Below are 16429 nucleotides of genomic sequence, written 5' to 3' on the forward strand. Positions count from 1 at the left end.
GATAGCAAAAATTAGTATCTAATTTTAATTATGCACCTATTTGATTACTGTAAGACTGACCTTTCTCACATTTACTGCCACTGCAGCACGTGGGTGGCACAGTTGGTTGAGCGTCCGACTCTTGACTTAGGCTCAGGTCATGTTCTCAGGGTCCTGAGATGGAGCCCTGCTCAGCGGGGAGTCGGCTTCTCTCCCTCTTCCCCTGCCCCTCCCCCTCGATCCTTTGTGCATGTGCGCACCTCTCTCAAATAGGCGCCTGGGTGGCTCAGTCATTAAGTCTGCCTTCAGCTCAGGTCATGATCCCAGGGTCCTGGGAAGCCTGCTTCTCCCTCTCCCGCTCCCCCTGCTTGTGTTCCCTCTCTCACTGTGTCTCTCTCTGTCAAATTAATAAATAAAATCTTTAAAAATAAATAAATAAATAAACCCAACCAATTCATATCCTTCACCCACTTTCCTATTGGCAAGTTCATTCATAATACTTCTTCATTATCAATTATTAGATCTGTTTCCATAAGAGAGTATGTGTCATACACATTGCAGGAGTTTTTTCTTAGTTTATCAACTGACTTTTGAGTTTGTTTTTGGGTTTCTTCTCTTGGCATACTAAAGTTTTTATTCCCCCTGATGAACAAACAAAACAATTGTGGCATTGTGGCTTCTGCCTCTGGCGTCATGGATATAAAGATGTTTCTCAGCTGATAATTTCTCAAATACTTAAAGTGAATTTAATAATTTTTCATAAATTTAATATATTTTGAGGTTTGATGAGTGAGGGACCTGATAGTTTCCCATGGGGTTAAGTATCAACTAAATCTGTTAACTTCTATTTTCCAGACTTTCTAATCTGTTCCACGGATATGTTTTCTATTACTATCTCAATATCAAAATGTTTAAATTATGACAAATTTATACTGTTTTAACATCTGGTGGGTCACCCACCCAGATTCCGGCTGGGAGCTGCATAAAAGCCATCATTTGGGAACAACTTAAATATGTAAACTATTCCCCCCCTCCCTTCCAGAAGCACACCAAACATTTTTATTTATACCATTGCCCTTTTGTGTCTCCAGCGCCACCTTATCGTGTTCTGCATACAGGTTCTACACGTTTCCTACTAAGTGCCCTTCCTAAGTATTCCATCTTTGATTCTGTCATGAGTGGGACAGCTTCCGCATCACATCTCCTGACATGCTTATAGGCATAGAGACTGAACTGCGCACACTTCCGCATGGGGGCACCGTCTCTGCGACTCCCCGAAGCCCTTACTGAGTGGTCACCCCTGACCCCCGCGCCCGTGACCACTGAAGGGGGCTAGCATTGCCTGCGGGGAGCCCGCCTTCCCCGTTCAGCTGCAGCCTACTTCTATAACTCCTCTACCTGTCTCATCCCTCCACGCCATCCACGTCCTGTCCCATCAGATCCCATCAGACACAACTCGTCCCACACATGCCACACCCCTCCTCCCCCTGTGCTTCCCTGACTGTACAGTGGGATTCACTCCTCCAGATCCATTGGTGCTGCCTCCGTAATCGGAACCCATTATCCCTGCGGGGTGTGCATCTTCTGGAGGAACCCCTATTTCAGTCTCTTTATGATAAGGGTTATTCACACGTCTGTGTTCTATCAGGTGATGCCACCAAGGCCCGACCTACATCTAACCTCTCCTGCCTCGAATCACAGTGCCGTGCACATGGCTGCAACAAACGTGTTGACAAACTAGATGAGGGAAACTGGAAACGTGGGTGTGCAGAAGCCACTGGTCCCTGCTCATTCCTTAAGCCAAAAGGAAGGAGTACTCCAGGAAGACAGGGAGGCCCATGGGGCTGAGGACAAAGGAGCGCCTGTGCCTTTTCAGAGTGGATGGGACACAAGCCAGCCCAGCCTTGCACTCTTGGACTCTCCCCAGACAAGGTCTCGGGCTCCTCCCTCCCTCAAGAAGGTGGGAGCCTCCATCTTGGAAATCAAATCTGCCAAACCATGGTCCAGACATGCTTCGGTGAAGGCCAAAGGCCTCAACCCCGGCCACACAGAAGATTCACCCGTAAAGCCTGTTAAACACAAACCAGGGTCCCACGTAGACCTCCTGAGTCAGCCTGGTAGGTGGGGCTGGGGCAGCCACAAGTGGTGCTGGTCCCAGGCCAAGGCACGGCCCAGGGGAGCACACCTCCACCTTGTAGACAAGCCAAGGAGAAGGAAACCAACATTTGACAATGCCCAGAGGCGAAGCACTGGGCTAGGAAGGCACTTGACATGAATTAGCTCATTCCCTCAGCAAAAACTATATGAGTTATTGCCCCAACTTATAGATGAGGAAACACGTTCAAAGGCGTATGTCTCACCCCCAGGTGACCAGGTTGGGACTAGAACCAAAACAAAACAAAACAAAATAAAACAACAAAGCCCACATTTGAGAAACCCAACTGTGTTGGGTTTAGCTAATACTCTGAAGGTCCTAAAATTCCCTAGCATCTATCTCTCGGTGACACCTAAGCCTGAGGTACCCAAGCACTTGGATGCAAAACCAAGGGCTGTTTGCTTTTGATGAACAGGTTGTGGCCAAGGTGGAGATGGTCTTTTCAGGGTCCCTGCTTTTCCTCCAGCCCTAGTCTGCACCCATGCATTGCTGAGCCAGGCCACTGAGTGGTCCCTTCCTACCCTGGGTCATCCCCACCTTAGGCAATTCCCCAGGTCAGGAGGTCCCTCTGTCACACTTGCTGCCCAGGCCAGTTACTCTGCCACCCAGGGCCTCATTAAGACTTTTCTGGGCTCTTGGTACCTTTGCCTATATAGATCCTCTCCTCCATTAAAGAAAAATTAAAAAGTATATGTTATAATTGCATCAGCATAAAGATGATTATGTATTAAAACATCTTGCTGAACCTAAAGTTCATGTTTCCCGTCTGATTTTAAAGGAAATTAAAACCTTTTTGTGGGCCCCTAAAACTAGTATGGACCCTCAGCATCATGCCTCCCACATCTACTGGGCCAGTCAGCCCCACCCTACCATGAGCCCAGCGGGGTTCCCTGGAAACGCCCCGTGGAAGACCCAGCTCAAGCCTGCCCAGTGTCTCCACAACCCAGACCCCACATACTCTGCCCCAGTGGAATCCACTGCCCTCACCGGTCACATTCACTGCACTTACACGGATCTATCTGGAGCTACTGTATGGGCTGTGAGCGCCACAGGGGACTTGATAAATGTGTACTGAAGGAACACTGAATAGAATAAAGACGTGAACTTTAACCAGATGACTGAGTTTCTTGTGGCTGTGTATTTCGTATTCAAACTAGCTCAACACCCAGCTAACTCTTACAGGTGAAGAGGAGGCCAGGGCACCCTTCAAGACTGGGTTACTAGGGAAAGACATGGCCACAAGAGTCCCAGAGCCTTCTGCTGGAGTCCAGGTGAAAGAGAGGGGTCTGGGGTGCCTCATGGTCCCTTAGTGGCTAAGACAATCTGTATATTTCTAATACTAAAGCTATACTGGGCTGTGATACCTCAAACCCTTTGGAAGTAGTGCAGTGGCCAATGCTTGGGATTGTTTTTAATGCCTGTGAGCTAAGAAAAAAGTAAATCCAGAATTAGAAAAAACTAAGCAATAATTAATCATTGAAAATTTGGTGTTATTTAGCCTGCTACATCTTTTAAATTTGTCTTCATGTTTGGTTACCTCGTTTAGATCATATTCTCTTAATTTATATTTATTTTTTCAATTAAAGTATTTTTATCCTAAAAGGAAGGCATTTGGGAAGAGAAATCTACACTTGGTCTCATGGCTGGGGTGAAGCCTCATCCACTGCAGAAGCATCCTGATCCCAAGCACCCCCTGGTGGAACATACTGAAATTGCAAGCAAAGTACCCACCAGGAAAAAGCAAACTGCAAAACAGTACATCCACTTTTTTTTTTAAGGCTACAGATATGCAATTTCCACCATATATTCTTAGTTCTTTACATGTGAATCCCTGATCTACAAGCATTACCTGGAAAGGGCATTAATGTTATGTCCCATACATATACAGGTCATTTTTTTCAATATGTGTAGACGTGATTAATAAAATACAAAAGTTATCTAGATGAGCTTCAAAATTCATAGTGTATTTTTGTTTACATATATTTCCCTCATTGACAGCTCATGAAAACATAGTTACTGTCATCTGAAAGTTTTCCCAAATTGTTCAGTGTTACAAAGGGACCCTCATTCTCAGAAAAACCAGGCACTCTGGCCTTAGGGGAGAACCTACAGCCTTTACGAAACCAAATACCATAGCAGGCCATTCTGCACCTTGCTCACTGATGTGAGTTCAGATGGGAATTCCAGTTTGGTTGGCAGTAAGGGGCTTAAACTGTAACTTTGTACAAAAGACTCTATGTTCACCGGAAGAGCAGAGAACTGGTAGAATATCAACATGATGTCACAACAGAAGTGTTTATTTGGGAACGGGGGAGAAACAAGAACAGATGATGTTTGGGAAGTATTTGCTCCTGCAGCTAATCATGCTGGTACATGGTGAACAGTTCACTTAGGATGGCCCCACGGAGCCAGAAAGACTCAGGACACAGCCCCCTAGGTCTCCTCAGATGGGGACAAGCATATCACTTTCACCTCCCTGAGCTGTAGTTTCCTCACCTCAAAACAGGAATAATCATTTCTACTTTTAAAGGTTATTCCCAGAATTAGTGGGATAATATATTGCTTAAGTGCCTAACAGTGCCTGCAATATAGTACGTGCTCAGCCCACGGTGGCTCCAATCCATTCCCCCTCACTGTAGCACTTCAGTTTTTATTCTCACAGATGGTAATGATGTGAAATGTGAGAGTTCAGAGAAAGAATTCTTGACACATCTTCAGTGCAAAAACGGTGGTTTTATTAAAGCACAGGAATAGGACCTGTGGACAGAAAGAGCCGCACTGGGGTTGTGTATACTTTCAAGTTGGGAGGGGGTTAGGGATAGTGTTAAGTCTCTAAGGAATTTGGAAGTGACCTTGAGGAGCTAGCTGTTGTTAGGAAAGGGTCATTTATTACTGTCCAGTACGCCCTTAGTCATGAAACCCTTCAGTGTGTATCATGGGCCATATGCTTAGGGGATGATTGTGTGGGGGGTGGGGGGGGGGGGTCGAGTAAAAGAAATTTTCCAAAGGGATTTTCATATGTTAAAGTAGACTTACAGGATCCTAAAGGTCAGGCTAACGACGTCAAGCTAAGGTTGCCTTTTGCCTCTAGCAAAGTACTAACATGAGGCAGTTGAGTTCCTGGAGGAGGTCACTCTGCTTGTTTCAAGGACTTGTCAATGGGCCGTAAGTTGTAAGGAAGTTTAATTTTTTTTCTGTATTTCTTTGGCCTTTGTTCTCCACATCAATGGCAGCCATTTAGCTTCTACTCCTTCAGGTGAGCAAGGGGCTAAGTACGTGCACACCCTGGGCCAGGCACAACAGCAACACTCCAGCCAGTCTACACAACAACCCTCTGAGGTGGGTACTAGTCCCATCCCCATGTTCCAGATGGGGAATGGCGGCACTGAGAGACCACATGGCTGGAGAAAAGGAGAGTCAGGCTTTGGGCCCAGAGCCCCCAGTCCCAAGGCCTTATTGTAACTAGAAATGTATTAATAAAAAGGGCTTAATTATAATAAAATGTCATTTCTAACTCACTCTTATCCACTGGTTACAGCATATCTGCCACTTCCACATGAACTATCGCCTTTGCTTCTCCCAACAACCCTGGGAGGCATGTATCTCAATCTCCCAGTGTGCACAGGAGGAAAATGAGCCCAAGGCTGTCCTCAAGGTGACCCAAACAGCCAGGGACCTGCCAGGGTGTGGTCAGCCCAGTCCCCAGCCATGACCTTCCCCTCCCCTCCTCTCCTGCAAAAGCTGCTGCAGGCTGGCCAGGAGAGGCAGGAGGGGAGAAGGGTCTCCCGGCAGACTCCAGTTGTGGGTGGGAAGTCAGGGAGGTGGGCTCAGGGGGAAGCTGACCAGGGAATACAGAGCCCCTCCCATGCCCCAGGCCTTGTGCACACCCAAGGGAATAATTTGACAAGAGTGTTCACTCAATAAGTAAAACCCTGGGGGAGTTATAAAGACACTTCCCAGCCGTTGCCAAGTTAACAGTTCAAGACAGGTTAAAAATAAGGCAACAAAGGACACTGGATTCAAATCCCTGCTGCACTGGGTACTGGTGATTTAGGTAAGTCCCATCACCTCTCTGTGCCTCAGTTTGCTCCTCTGTAAAATGGGGCTAAGAGAAGTGAGGGGTGAAGCAACCATGACAGCACCTGGGTGTGTTCGCTAACTGGTGTTCGATCTCACAGCAATAGAGCCAACAACCACACAGCGTTGTGCAAGCAGAGGGGTAAGTGCCTGGGTTGTCTTCAGGGGAAAATCATCTCCTGAGAGAAATGGGGTGAGCAGTGAAGCTGCGTTCACAACTCTTTCAATCACTAGCTGAGGGACCTTGGCCAAGTTACTTCACTTCTGGGGGCCCTAGTTTCCTTATTTATAAAGAGAGGCACAGGGTGACTGTAAGGCTTCGTCAGAGAAGGCGAAGCACCCAAGATGGCGCCCGGCCTTCAACAGATCTAGTGACTGGCTCTGACATCACCGACTCTCTGGGAGGGAAAGAGACTCTTCTAATCGCACCCATACTCACACTTTATTACTTTAAAGCACAAGATGGGTGGCGGAGTGGAGGGACAGGCAGCCTGGATCATCCAGTGTTTATATGCCACACACACACACACACACACGCACACACACACACCCCTCCGAATCTATTCTATATGGCTGGAAGGACTGAAAGAAAAACATCTGTTGCTGGTAGAATTATTATTCCAGTTTACTTCATAATATACAATCAGGGTACACCCCCTGAAATTAAAGAAAGAGAAACAGCATTTTATATAAGTTAAGTCCTATTTTTAATTCCTAGAAGGAAGGTGCTGTAGAAATCTGAGGTGAATCACTTGGGATACATGGAATCACTATTACTTTCCCCTTTTTAAAAGATAAGGATTTCTTTGATGGGTTTCTAAAACATGATCTGCTGGGCCCTCCACAGACCAGTCCCAAAGGCTGTCACACCCCACCTTGACTTAGAGGGTGGGCTCTTCTCTCCTCACCCCCAGCATCCACCTTGGAGCTTCGAGTTAGGGGCCACCAGGTTGCTTCAAATAGTGCCCCTCTGAAGGGGTAACAGTTACTCTAAGTGGGAGAGGGCCCATTTAGAGCCAGAAAGGTGTGCATCATCAGTCACCAGAACACCCTGGCCCACCAATGGGCTTGGAGTTGCTAAAGACACATTCTTTCCTGGAACGGTGCCTCAACAATGCTTTTCTTGAACAACCGAAAATACAGTAATCCACTCAGAGGGGGACCCTGGCACTATACAAACACGGGAATTTGTAGTAATTATGCAAAAAAGCCTGTTTGAAGAGGCAAGGAGAAATATAGTTCAACAACTGACTGCTAATCAATTATGGCTCGTGAAAAAAAAAAACAAAAAAAAAAACCTAGCTCTTAACTTAGCAGCATGTTAATTCATGCTTCCTCCCCATGCCTAATAACCGAGGGCTGTTCAGCATGAACGTGACACCACCAAGAAAGGAGCAGAGAGAGCAAAGGGTCTCCAGTGCTGAGAGAAAACGACCAGAGAGCCCACACCCTTCCTACTGAGGCAGGTCTCTGGGGAACCGATTCTCAACTACGGGGTCTATAGACGAGGCAAGTGTGCAGGAACTATTTGTATGTGGCTTCACGCTGTTTTGCCACCTATTTTGAACAAAGCTCAGGCTGGGGAAGCTTCTAATCTGGTTTCTGTGAGAGAGCAGGAAGGGGGCTGGGGCTCATGTCCACGGGGACTGAAACGAAAACCCTGTCCGTGAAAGGTTCTGGGCCTTCTCGGAGGGCAGAATGACTGATTCTGTGAGACAGGGACCAGGTCCACCGTACCTGTGGCTACATTCTGTGAATCTTACCTCTGCCTGCATCAAATACAACATTAAAAGTGCAATATTAGAAAAATAAATAAAGGCTGAGATGCCATTCACACGGCCCAGCTTGTGTACCGCCTCCTGGAGGCTAGAAAACCCAGGGCCATACTTCCTAGCCTCGCTCCCTGCCAGGCTCCCCACGCGGAGGAGTTTCCTGTGCATCTCTGCTAACATGGAGGCATCAGGCTTTCCCAAGGGGGGTGCTGTGGAAGTCCCAGAACCTCTTCCCCAGCTTCATGGATGTCCGCTGAGCAGAAGGAGGGACCCTCCGGGATGGGAGAGAGCAGCTCCCAGCCGGCCAGCTCTGCAGTGTGGCTCTGGGGGTCACTCTTGCCGGTCCGGCCAAGGGCCAAGCTTCCAACAATTCTGTCAGCCCTGAATTTCCTGCATTAAATCTTCTTCTGCCTAAACTAACTAGAGCAAATCCTGAATAATACAGATGCTGAAGACAATGTCGACCAAGAGGCAAGAAATCTCATCCAAAAATAAATAAATAAATAAATAGACAGATACATAGATAGATAAACAAACAAACCTTTAGTGTGAAAAAAGATTATTCCAGGCAGGACATATCAGAGGAGGAGACAGGTACATACACAGGAAATCTACTTATAAGCTAGTACTTGGAAGGAACCAACCACACAAGTGTGCAAAAGAGCATGGACAAGGATGTTCACCGTCCTGCTATTACTAAGAGGCAAAAGGTTGAAAATAACCTAAGTAAACGTCCATCCAACAGAGAAGACTTGGACTAGTAGGCTGGGCCTACCCATACGATGGGAGTTCTTCACAGCCACACAAATGATGTGAAGGAAGAATATCTAATGATGTGAGAAAGAGACTCAACACATACTACTACTAATTCTGAAAAGGCAGCACAAAACAATATAGACATTGCATCTCTGTATTAAATATATACTTTTGTGCATACACACACACACGTATACTCAGTATAGCACAGACAAAAGTTTGGAGGGATACACGCCCAAACCTATCAAGACGCCCACTCACGTTCCGCCCCCGGGTTCACTAGGTGGTGGAGACAGCGCGTTAGGCAGCACCTGGCCTCGTGCCACCTGAGGGAGCAGCCAAAGAGCAGCCTGACTGTGAGGAGCCAAATCACAAGTCTGGTCAGCACTCCAGACGGCTGGCCCACCTGCTCCGCGCCCAGTTCGCTGCCTTCTGGGCCTTCCCTGCTTGCCGGCCTGGCCGAGTCCTGTCTGTAGTGGTTCCTTCACCACCTAGAGATGCCGCTGGGATGCCCCAGGACCCACTAAACACACCCAGTGATTTCAGTTCTAAACATCGTACCGAGGAAGCCTCGCTTACCTGAACATCTCAACTGAAAGAACCATCTTTGCTCACGAAGGCCATGAGGGAAACAAGATGACACTGGCCAAGCCTCAGAAAACAGTGACACAAAGCTGCAAAATGTTTTGTGTTTGTACTGTAGGAGCCTGTTTGACCCAGGCAGCATACTGGAAATGCTACTACATGGTGATTCAAAGATCTGACTTCCAACAGAGCATGCGGCTGACACCCAGCAACCCTCCAAATATACGTGACCACTTCAAATCCTGTGGAAGTAATCCCAGTTCACAGAGTGAATCACCAGGTGAAGTGGCCTGACCAAGTGATTCAGACGTCAAGTGCGCGGGTCTGACCCACCAACAAACCCCGTCCTCCTCCTCCTCCTCGCTTCCATTAGCAGAGTTAGTACTTGCGGCTTCCAAGTCATAAATCCTCCACGCAGAAAGGACCCACGAAAAAGTTCTCGCTACCACTTCTTGGGGGGAGGGGAGGAAAAAGATGAGTAATTAAGGTATTAAAGCGAGATGACGGAACGAACCTCGGGACGAGGAGTGTGGTATTAAACCCAGGTAGGGACAGCAGGTGCAGAGAGGGGACGGAGCTTCAGAGCAGCTCACTGCATGGCTCACATCAGCTGCAGACCAGTAAGAAGTCAAGATGCCCAGCTCTGAGCCTAGGCCCTGGGACAAGAGTGGCCCCGTGCTCAGTGCTCCTGTCCCGGCACCTGTTGGGGGCAGATGTTGTGCCTGGCCACACAGCTGCAACCAACCAAAAAGAGCTAACCTGCCCAAGGCTCAGAGCAGCATGTACAGTGCCATCACTGATGGGCATCCTCCCATGGGCACTTCTCTCCTGAGGAGCCAAGAGCAGAAACCAGTCCTGAGCATGCAGTTCAGCATCAGTCTGCACACCTGAAGTGGGTATGAGCAAGCTGTATGAGCCTATACAGACCTACACCTGGTCCCAGACGTCCCCACGCACCTCAGACTCACCCGTCTCGATGGGACAATGGCTTCACAAAGATATCGTCAACCTGGACCCTGATTTTCAGAGACTAAGTTAGTGTAACATATACTGTTTGAGAATATTCAGTTCTAAAGAAAAGACAGCAAAGGGTTGGATGACTTGTAAGATATGTTTAGTATAGATGAAACTCAGGAAGGAGAGCACGTGTGTGTTAAACATAGATAGAAAGGTGTGGAAGGACAAGAGATACCTCATATTCATGAGACACTAAATATACCCAAGGCAGCTGGGCAGTAAATATTCATGATACACTAAATGCTGTAAAGGTACTAAATATTCATGATATATTCATATGCATGAAACTAAATTTATAAGAGGAACCTAATATTGGTTGCAATTTGGTTACCCATTGGTGACACCCATTCTGATCCTCTGACTCATGGCTGTTCATCAGGCTCACCGGGGAGCCACAGATGTGGCAGGGCAGAACTATCCCTACGTCTCACCACGAGAACAAGTGTGTGTGTGTGTGTGTGTGTGTGAGAGAGAGAGAGAGGGAGAGAGACTGGCCCAGGGCACCTCCCATTTGTGACTCCACTGTTAGTACATGAACTCTGCTCCTTATAACCACACGTTAGCAGGGAAAGCTAAGGCTGCACAGAGACACGGAACACATGAACATGGTGTACCCCAGGACTCGGGTGCTGAGGGTCTTCCACCTACTCGCACCCTCTCCTACCTGTGCCGCTTTCCCTGTCTCTTTCCCCTTATTCCTCACTGTGTGCTTCCCACATGCCATCTACCACTAGCTCTGCTCAGGAGCACTCTGCAGCAGATCTGCTCATTTTCCTTAAATGCCATCAGATCTCAGATGCAAAAGGACCCTTTATTGCTTCAGGGTACTTATTATGGGGTCCTAACTGGGAATTATAATAAGTGCCCTTGCACCTTCTTAAAAAAGACAATGGAAGAATAACAGTCATAAATAATTTATGAAGCATTTCTTCTGCTCATACAGTACCTCAAGTGATGCTTGTGTGTGTGTGGATCACCCCCCACCCCATACTATGGGGTGCCCAAGGTTGCAGGGACTCTATGTGGGACAGCTGAGACCAGAGCCCTGACTGCCCACCTTGTCTGGACCACCTGCTTTAAGAAAGCAAAACCCCCCTGACATTTTCATATCCCTCATTCACAATGGCTGTTCTGCAAGCAATTTCTTGAGAAACTCACACACCACAGTTAATGCTTCTATTGCCTCCCACAGACATGAGAATCTGGGAGGCAGAAACCATGGAGAAACTGGTGTATGGGCCTCAGAGGTGAGGCCAAGCATTCTGGAAGTTCTCAAACTTCATACATTTACAAATCAGCCACACCCACGAGGGCCAGGAAGAGGCCTGAGCAAATAAATAACTTTCCACTCCTCACCTTTCAAAAGGATCTTTTGTAATTTCTTTTCACATATACCTTAACGATAAGAAAAATATTTGAGAGTGCTTCCTCCCAGGAATGTGCACAGGAACAGTGCAAGGGTCTACATGGAGTCAGGGTCTGAGGAGGGACCCCTGGCTACCTGGTTGCACCTGTCTCTGTGTCTTGTCAGTTAGCCACTAAATTCCCATGGCATCTTCTGGTTCATGACCCGCTGAGCTCAGAATTCCAGGTGATAGCACATTAAAGCAATACAAAGAATTCTCAGGTAACTCCTGAGAATTACAAATGGGTCTCAAGGACCACTGACCTGATCTAAAAGTTTAAAATTACTTTCCAGATACAAGTATCTATCTAAGAAAAAAGGGTTAGATGGAAACTCCTGATTTCCATTGTGTAGGGAAAGCACAAGGAACTTAGAATGCTGCCCTTTCTTGTTGTCCTACCTACAGATGACAGTAACTGTGCCAGTGTTTACAGGTACCTGGACAACGAGAGGGATAAGCATGACACCAGGAAGGGTCAAGCCACAAGTGGGTCCTGAAAGGCCACCCCTGAGAAGGCTTTCTGTCTCTAGGCACTCGAGAACTCCTTCTCATGGAAAGTTCTCTTTCATCTCACATCCATGTGGCTAAGTCTTTTTTTTTTTTTTTAAGATTTTATTTATTTGAGAGAGAGAGCACGAGTGGGGTGAGGGGCAGAGGGACAAGTGGACTTCCCACTGAGCAGGGAGCCTGATGTGGAGCTCGATCTGGGGACTCCGAGATCATAACCTAAGCTGAAGGCAGACACTTAACTGACTGAGCCACCCAGGCACCCCATGTGTGGCTAAGTCTTAATGTTACTTAAAGTCAGCTCTTCCAAGAAGCCTTCCCTGACCACTTCATCTTCCACTGAATGTGAACAAAACCCAGAGCTTAGCTTTACAGCTTTAGCCTTCCTAAAGGCTAATATTATTCTCCAAATAACTCCTAGGAACCCTGAAGAAGCAACTGATTGTGACTGGGATTTTTCTGTGTTTCTCCTATGCTTTTAGTAAATGCCGAGTAGACAGTGATCATTCTGATGATGAAGAAACAGCACCATAAACAGGGGTAATAGTCTGAAAGACATTAATCCACATGAAGTTGGTTTACTGGGCTGGACTCAGTAATGTGCAAGCAGAAAGCTAGTCTCTTCTCCCACCCACCACCAAAGCTTCAAAGGTGCTCTTTCCCCATTTCCTCCCAGCCTGTGATTGGCATCTCCAGCAGGTCCTATAGCTTTCACATATTAAGAAGTCCAGTGCACATAACCCAGGTCAGCCTGCCAGAAAGATGGAGGTGGGGAGAGGAAGGGAACTTCTTCCCTATTTTCCCAGTTTGTTCCTCCCTAATTCCTTCCCACACTACCAGGATGCATCTGATTTTTCCCAGGGTGGGAGGCAGGGGGCGGGGTGGGGGGAAATCATAGAAAAAGATGTTTGAATTCCCTTTGCATATCAAGAAGAGAGCCTAGAAGGGTTGATCCCAAAGCTTTATTCTAAGTCATAATGTACAGAGGACAGAAGGTATGACCTAAGGAAGACCTGCCCCACAAGTTAAAAAAAAAAAAAAAAAGCTCTTGGGGCACCTGGCTGGCTCTGTCAGTGGTGGAGCATGTAATTCTTGATCTCAGGGTGGTAGTTTGAGCCCCACATTGCATGCAGAGATCACTTAAAAATAAAATCTTAAAAAAAAAACAAAACTCTGCTGGTACTGAGAAAAGAGGAACCTGGAGAGACTGAGTCCCTCGTCCCTGTGTACCTTGCCTGGAGAAGGGGTGGTAACGGAAGAAAAATCCCTTGTAGGTTGAGGGGGACACAGAAAGGCATGGGAAGTTTTCATCCTGCTTCCTCCTGGGAACACTGGGGACCGCTTGGTACAGCGGAAATGGAAGCCTAGCATAGTGCCACCCAACCTGGGCAGGTTCTCAGGTGCCCAGGAGAGACCAAGAAGAGACCCAGAGCGTGCAGAACTCAAGGCCAGATGCAGGAGCCAGGTCCCAGCTGTGGCTTATCCCACTGAAACCCAGCTGGACCATACTCAGTGGAAACAGGGAAAGGAGGCTCAGTCCTGATGAGGGGAAACTCGCCAGAGGACAGCAAGAGGACCAGACGGCCAGCAAGAGGCCACTCTCCCGCACACCTTGATGTGACTACAACCTTCTCCTGGTGCCCAGAGACTACCTGTGGGGAGAAGGGGCCCCCAAGGGTAACCCAGAGAGACGGAGACACTGACTCTCAAGGGACCAAGCTGCTTTAAGCTGGATAGTGACTGAGATAATACTACTTGACTTGGGCTCAGGAAAATCACAATCATGAATGAGGACTAAATATACAAAAAGGGAACCAAAGTCATTTTGTTTGGAGTAGCAAAATTAAGTTCACTTATAAAACGTTTTGCATACTATGACTTGTGGCTGGTGAACTTCGCCGCTCCAAAATAAACCCTCAACAGGAAACATCTCTACTTTGGTTCAACTGCTTCTGAAGGGTCTTCATGCAAAACAAGCAGAATTTAAGAGTGTCTGTGTATGACAAGGCATTACGCTAACCTCCAGAGGTAAAACAAGTGGTTGCAAGCTTGCAAGGCAAATCCAGGCCCCCCAAACCATCACAGAAAACTTACCCTCCAGGAGGGCCAGTGCCTCCACACACATTCTCTCCTTTAACCCCACCAGCATCCCTGTGAGCCAGCTATTACTACTCCCATTTTGCAGAATGGCAAACTGAGACTCAGCAGGATTCAGTGACTAGTTCAAGATGACCAGACTGAGGGGCGATACGAATAGGACAGCCATCGTCTTACATTCCCCACATGCCTAGCCCTATGCAACAGCCGGATGCTGTGCATTAGCTGGGCAACATCCATGGAGGGTCCACTTTTTTTATTTTGTAAATGAGGAAACTGATGCTTACAGAAGTTAAGAAACTGGCCTCACAGGCAAGTCTAGAACTAGAGTGAGGCAAGTGAGGCATGCACCTCAGGCACAATATTTCAGGGGATACCGAAAAACCCCATAAGACGAACATTTAATACAATGTTTTAAAACATCAAAATGAACACAAAATCCACGTTGTACTAAATATCACAATTTTAAATAAAGACAGGATTCATATTCGTGATTTTCCCTTTTGCCTCAGGCTCCAACATGGCCCAGCAAGGCACTGGGGCAGAGCCAGGAAACCAGCCACCTCAACCCTTCTCCACCAGCCCCCAAAGACAGGGATCCCAGATACCACTGCGGGGCCCTCTCCAGATGTTTGCCCTCACCATTTTATAACCTCAAAGGGCTCTTAGGAGTGACCACCATGCACCATAATTCCAGGGGTGGGGGTGGGGGGTGGGGGCTGAGTTCCAGGTTGAATACCAGAGGTCTAAACAGATTTAGCCCATGGTCCCGAGCGAGCGTCATATAAATGAAGGAAGCTTGCCGGCTTGAATAAGGGAGTAGGATATTTTAAAATACCAGCTTGAGAAGGTATGGGGTGGGCTCTGAAAGGATCACAGCTGCTTGTCTCCCACTTGATAAATTTCCTGGCTCAAAATTAAGTGTTCAGCAGTGACACGATGCCAACGTCAGCCTGTACCTACAAAGTCCAATTCAAACGGCGGCATTCCTCTTTCCTGGCATTTCATAAGCCAAATGTTAGCTCATTTGGGTAACCACCTATGCTCTGATCACTTGTTAACCTCACATTAAAGCCCTACCTGATTATGAAGCATCTGTTCAAGATCTACCTTGTTGATTAACAATTAGAACACTGTGGTGAGCGTTGCATAACGTACAGAACTGTCGAATCACTACGTTGTACATTGGAAACTAATACAACACTGCATGTCAACTAAAAAATCACACCCCCCAATTTGAATATTTCTTAGATCAAACCCCAAATCGCTTACTGGTGGCTTGTAATCGAAGCCTAAAACCTATTTACAAATAAACCATTAACTAAAGCATAAAGAAGACAGTGAATTTGTCCACTGATTTCTCCTGCAATGGCCTTTAGAGACAGCAGGCACAAATACTTCGTACACTAACAATCCAAACCCGGCAAGACCGTCTTCCCTATGCTCGTGTTTTCTTAAAGCTTGAAATTGCTAGGCTTCACCTCACAATTCAAAGTTAAGTCCAGCAAAGTGAGCAAGGGGAAACTTTGGGCACTTGGGTGAGCGCGTCTGCCTCACCTCCGCCCATGCCCGCGCTGCCCCAAGAGGCGGCCGCGGGGATCGCGCCCCCAACCCCTGGTCCGAGGGGCACCTGGCCGGGTGGGCGCTGCCCTGGCCGTCCCACACCTGGCCCGACGTCGAGGCGCGACTCGGTCCGCGCCACCCCCGCTCGGGTCTCCCCGCGCGGCCAACCCGCTTCGAACCACCCCGGTACCTGGCGCAGGAGCGTGGCCCCCGCTCGGCGAAGCGCAGGAGGAACACCGTCCGCAGGGTGCGGGGAAGGCTTCCGCCGTGGGCGCGCGCGCCCGGCGGCCCCCGCCCGAAACCTCTCCGCCGCCCGCGCCGGAACGCTGAGGCCCGCGGCGCGACGCAGCAGGTGGCCGCTGGCCTCGCCACAGCCCGGGGCCGGGGCCGGGGCCGGAGAGGGGGGCGCGGGCGCGACCCTCGCGCGGACGGCCCTCAGCCTGCTTCGGCGCGCGCTCCCAGCTCCCGGCGCGCCGGCTCCGCTCGGCTCCTCTCGGCTCGGCGGGGGCGGACGC

At 48.2% G+C, this 16429-nt stretch overlaps 1 protein-coding gene across 1 annotated transcript in view; it reads right to left on the reverse strand.

The window, feature by feature from the left end:
* Positions 1 to 16240, reverse strand: part of CRACDL (CRACD like) — a 134162-nt gene extending 117922 nt beyond the window's left edge. The window contains exon 1 of the mRNA XM_021701197.1: positions 16105 to 16240. The gene's annotated coding sequence lies outside the window, so the exon portion shown is untranslated. The remainder of the gene's footprint in view (positions 1 to 16104) is intronic.
* Positions 16241 to 16429: the final 189 nt, after the last annotated feature.

The sequence above is a fragment of the Neomonachus schauinslandi genome, chromosome 10, assembly GCF_002201575.2.
Source record: "Neomonachus schauinslandi chromosome 10, ASM220157v2, whole genome shotgun sequence".
NCBI lineage: Eukaryota > Metazoa > Chordata > Mammalia > Carnivora > Phocidae > Neomonachus > Neomonachus schauinslandi.